The sequence below is a fragment of the Sinocyclocheilus grahami genome, unplaced genomic scaffold (assembly GCF_001515645.1).
Source record: "Sinocyclocheilus grahami isolate Dianchi unplaced genomic scaffold, SAMN03320097.WGS_v1.1 scaffold542.1, whole genome shotgun sequence".
Taxonomy (NCBI): domain Eukaryota; kingdom Metazoa; phylum Chordata; class Actinopteri; order Cypriniformes; family Cyprinidae; genus Sinocyclocheilus; species Sinocyclocheilus grahami.
The window spans coordinates 538319-544283 of record NW_015505721.1 but is presented as its reverse complement, the minus strand read 5'-3'; positions in this window follow the sequence as shown (position 1 = coordinate 544283).

The window sequence follows — 5965 nt, the reverse complement described above, 5'->3', positions numbered from 1 at the left end:
GTAGTAATAATAATAATAATATATACTAATTATAATATTATGTGGATAACATAGTTCAGATAATTTGGTCTTTCGCGTAGATTTTGTGGGAAATTATGAAGATTTCATATTAAAATCTCTCATTTTGGTATCTTCCCTTGTTAAAAATAAATAAATAAATACTTTTAAAAAGAGTATTTATTACAGAAAATGCGTACTTTAAAGGAATATACTTAAATGTAAGTTACAATTAAAATAAAATATAGTTTACATTATTTAAATGCAATTAGTTGAAATGAAGAGTGCTTTTGACACACTTAAGAGGCCTTTTATTTCATAAATATTACTATTATTATTACTATATTATGTGGATAACAGCTCAGATAATTTGGTCTTTCATGTGGCTTTTGTGGCAAATTATGAAGACCTCATATTAAAATCTCTAATTTTGGTATCTTCCCTTGTTAAAAATAAACAAATAAATACTTTTAAAAGTCCACTAAGTATTTATTTGAGAAAAAAAATGCACTTAAAAACATATACTTAAATGTAAGTGTCACAGTCTTCAGCCGGTGTGCCCAGGAGGGCCACCAGATGACTGTGTTCTGGGAGCACATGGCTTGTGTTGTGTTTGTCTGTTGCCATGTGCTCTCTCCTGTCTATTGTCTGGCCCCTCCCATCTTGTTACCTCGTTATTGTTTTAGTTGCTCCACCTGTGTCTCCCTCGTTAGCCTCCTCGTTTGGTTCCTATTTATTCTCCTTGTGTCTGCCGTCCTGTGCTGATCCGTCATTTCTCATTGTGTGTGTTTCGTGTCTGGAGCAACTAAAACAATAACGAGGTAACAAGATGGGAGGGGCCAGACAATAGACAGGAGAGAGCACATGGCAACAGACAAACACAACACAAGCCATGTGCTCCCAGAACACAGTCATCTGGTGGCCCTCCTGGGCACACCGGCTGAAGACTGTGACAGTAAGTTGCAAGTAAAATATTTACATTATTTGAATACAATTAGTTGAAACTAAGAGTGCTTTTGACAGACTTAAGAGGCCTTTTATTTCAAAAATATTATAGTATCTGGTTTATCGCTAAGTATACTTTTAAGATTTGAAGTACACTACAAGATGACATTAGGCTACATTACAGATAGGTCAGTTGACATGAAGACATCAAGAAATATTTTGAAAAAGGCAGTTTTTCTTGTGTTGATGTACTTCCTTTTGAAACAGGAAGTTGGTGCAGGGTCATAAACCGATCATCCCTATTTTTAAACAGCCAACAGTCTTTTTGTTTACATTACAGCCTTAATCCATGTTTTGCTGTTGTTAATTGGTTGCAGGTGACTTAGGGGGTGGGACATTCTCATTAGAGAGACCATTTGATTGGGCGAACATTTGCATAATCCTGTGAGTGCAGGATGAGTCATTGACTCGGTAGATTTAAAATGCTAAATGTTAGGCCTAATTGCGTCCACGTTTAAGAGTAGGCCTACACTATATCATATAAACGACCCATTTCATTTCACGGGTTCTCCATTTGTCCTCTATCCAATCTCAGGGCTGTCTAGGAAAAAATCATTGAAATATTCAAGAAATCTAATTTGTGATTTTTCTTTCCCGTGGGTCTCTCCTCATCTAAGTGAACTCTTTCAACTCCTGCCTCATCTACACCGCACTCTTTCTCTTGACTCACACACACACACACAGCGGCTCTGATGAGAGATCGCTAACCTGTGAGGCAGCCTTTGAAGCTGATATCTTTCCCCTCCCTCTCTCTCTCTCTCTCTCTCTCTCTCTCTCTCTCTCTCTCTCTCTCCTAGCTAGAGCAGGTGGTCTCCAATCGACTCCCCCTTCACAAATCAGCATTCAGACATACATTCGCTCCGTCCATCTCTCACTGGCTTGCGGACGGGCTGCGATCCCCCCTGAGCTAATTCCATTATACATTCCGTCTGGAAGTAAGAGAGGACTGCCCTCTAATTGCTTTCTTATCCCCCTGAGCCCCCTTTCTCTCCTTTACGCTCCTCTCCTCCAAACTGCACCCCCAGCCCCAGCCCCCGCCCTGCTCCGAACATGGCAGCAAAGGGAAGGAGGAAAGTGAAATAGAGCGACTACACACGCCAGAGAGAGAGAAAGAGAGAGAGAGAGAGACAAGTCTGCCACTGACAGGGAATATCTGCCATTTTCCGCGTTGCAGGAGGCTGCAGCCCTGATCTAGAGGACCGGGATCCAGGCACAGGCACCGCCGCAGGTAGAGACGCATGTTTCTCCGCATTTAAGGGGCTTAATGTCAGTGTGAGTGGATGGATGAATGGATGGATGGGGAATGCGGGACGGAGCGCTGCTGTGCCTCTCCAGAGCCACATGCATGGGGACAGGGGGGCGTGTTGGATAACAGGATGCCCATGTGTTTGCCGTTGCGCTCCGAGCCTGATCTGAGTTCAGTTTGCTTCTGTGCGAATCCCGTTTCAAAAGCTACAGAGCTGATCTCAAATCTGGCAACTTTTAGTAGCAACAGATACTCTCTGAGAGGGCTATTTTGTTTGAGTCCAAACTGTTTTTATTATGTTGTACAAGTTCAGGTTCCGTGGGGGGGGGGGCTCTACAGCAGTGCCATCATTTTGAGAACCTTTTTTTTCTTAATGTGAAGAACATTTTAATAATCTAAAGAATCTTTTTCCACTTTTTGCAATGGAAAGGTTCCATTGATGTTAAAGGTTCTATATGGAACCATACATGCCAAAAAAAGAACCTTTATTTTCAAGAGTGTTTTGAGTATTTTAACAATAAGAAAGGCATTTTTAAGCTTCAGTCTAGAGGTGATTCACACACTGTGTTTGTGAAATGTGCTAAACCACAGTCATATTTGGAGCGTAAAACACAAATCCAGACTCAGCATGCGCTTGTGTTTATGTTAAAGATGCATTATGCATATGCAGTGTGTGTGTTTTATATGAAAACCTGTGCGTATGTGATAATACAAGGAAGATTTTGAGCTTGAGACATTCTAGAATGTGCTAAACAAGGGCTGCGTGTTGAGCCGAAATCAAAAACAACGCAAAACTTGTGCGTTTATGTCGTACTCAACATGCTCTTGTGTTTATGTTGACGACACATTATGCATATGCAGTGTGTGTTGCGTTTTATATGGTAACCTGTGGTTATGCGATACTATGAGGGTGATTTTGTGATTGAGACGTTCTGGAAAGCATATAGGTCTGTTTACATGCATTTCAAGGGAATTCGTTCTGTTGGTGTGTGTGTTATTTTGTATGCACCATGCCCTTGATCAAGGAAACTTGGGGGTAAGACAGCTCTAACCTATTAAACGCTGCACTGAGACTGCAGTGTCACAGCTGACTGATATTGATGCTCCGGACAGCCCCTCTCACAAGAGTCCATTTAGAGACGTGTGAGTGTGTGTGTGTGTGTGTGCGAAGGGAGTGTGTGTGTGCAGAGGGAGTGTGATTGACAGGCGGAGAGCGCTGTGTGTGTGTGTGTGTGTGTGTGTGTGTGTGTTGGTATGTGTGAGACGGACAGATACGGAGCGGAGAGAGAGGTGAGAGGAATATGAAGGCAGGGGAGAAAAATGGAGGGATGACATGAATATGTGAGTGAATTAGAGAGGAGGAGGAAAAATTGATACCAACATCTGCAATAACATACTAGATAAATCCACAAAAAACATTGCAACTGTTTTCCCAAGGTTAAGAGTGTCAGTCTACATGTAAAACAACCCAAGACATCAGCAGACGAGATCATGTGCCAAACACACACGCGCGCGCGCTTGCAGGGGGCGGGCGGTATGACCACAATCTTATATCACGCTATGAGTCATTTTATATCATGGTAATATAACTTGACATTTTTAATTATATAAATTTAATGATGAAATAGATACATTTTTATATTATAGAATTAGTATTTGTCATAATTCATGATGACTGCTTTTTGATAATCCAGTAAATTAAATAATATTTCACAAGTGAAATGTACTTATTTATTATTAATTATTTTATTTATTTCAAATTTGATTATTATTATTATTATGTATTTGGAACTTGATGGATACATACCAAAATACAACAGTAATCTTATTTTTCAATCAAATATTCCCTAGATATTTCATATCTAAACAATTACTTAAACGAGAATTATTCAGAATTCAAAATATTCAGACACTTTAGAGAATATCCTTTTACGAATTGTTTCTTACTGTAGTGATGTGTATGTTCTTGTTTTAAACATAAACCTTACTGTTTTGTTAGATCTTAATCTATATAGAATATTAATATTAGTATTAGTAAAGTATTTGTATTAATAAATAGATAAATATAGTCAAAAAATGTATGTACCTTTTTTAGGATGTTTAGTTGTTGTTGTTGTTGGGTTTTTTTTGGGGGGGGGGGTTGTTTGTTTTGTTTTTTCTAAAAACAATGCAAAAATTATGAAAAAGACTGATTTTGCAGTATAATGCCTATTTTTAGCTAATCCAGTAAATGTTATTCATCTTTTTCCATCTCACTTTATTATTTTATCTTTTTATTTAGAATTTGAAGATGGAAATCAAAAGATCAGATTATGAAATGAAAAACACATCTGGCATAAGAGAACAAACAGCTTCACAAAATAAACACAATACTAAAACTAGCATTATAGCAACTCTGAATTCTGATTCGATGAACCACGTCGAAGCTGCTGTAAAATAGCTGATGCAAACACATCAGGTCAATTCTATATTAATGCGGCTATTTTTGACGTTGCTCGGCAACCATAAACAGCTAAACTCTGCTTCACGGTAATGCCCTTAATAACAAGTTCTTTGTCATCTTTACTTGTTTGGGACACGTCACTCTGTATATCTGCATTATTCCACATGTTCTCATGTGTGCAGAAAATAACCTAATGCAGTCCTGCCCACCCAAATACAGCGTTCTAGCCAAATCCGTAGCGGTGGACAAGTTTCTACCATCTCACGGTATACCATCACGCCACCCAGCTCTCCATGGCCCTATATTTTTTGTCAGGACTATACCCAATGTAGCGTGGAGGCTGATGCAATCCCCTGAAACTGTCACACACCTGAGGGTCAGTCAGAGAACAACCATGAAAAACAGAACGAGAGAGAGAGACAGATCAGAAACCATCGGCTCTTTCAAGAATAGAAGGTGATAGGAATGAAATTAGATAGAGGCAGGGGGAAAGAGTAGACCTAGAGAGAGAGACAGACGGATATGAGGTGAAGAGAGGGAAAGACAGCACCCCTCCCCCTTCCGCTGTTTTCTAGGTGCGAGAGTCCTGAGCAACAATCTGGCATGGCTCAAAACAGATCCATAAGGTCAGGACGGGGCAGAGCGCGCAAGGGAGGAGGAGAGGAGCGATGGAGGAATTATTTATCTCCAGATGCTGCTGTCTCTGCAGCACTAGGCTCAGCAGTCTTGCTCCGAACGAGCGGAGAACAGGAAATGAAAGGATGGAGAGAAAAAATGAACAACAAACTCGACCGTCAGGGGGTCAGATATGTGACACCGCAATGAATCGACACCACAGAAACGTTTCGCAAATGCACCGGGCTCAGACGCATTAATGCGCAGCCGAGGGTCGCAAAACAACCCGTGTTCAACAAATGTCATATTTACAGGCAAAAATACTGATTTGGTTGATGCTGACGTGTATGATTTCATCCCGCAGTTGTAGCATCAAATGGAGACCAATAATACTTATTGTTTCCAAACAGGTTTCCAGAACACTCTCTCCGTCTGCCGTTGGCCGAATCAAACAGACAGTCCCATCCTAAACTCACAGCATTGGTCAATATACAGTAGCTGTGTCAGGACGCTTAAACAGCAATATTTTGATAGTGTCGCAGTGTAAACCACTTGCCAATGGCCATAGAAAAATATCTACTTATATCTATCTATATATACAGTATATTAGGGGTGTAACGGTACACAAACATGACGGTTTCGTACGTACCTCAGTTTTG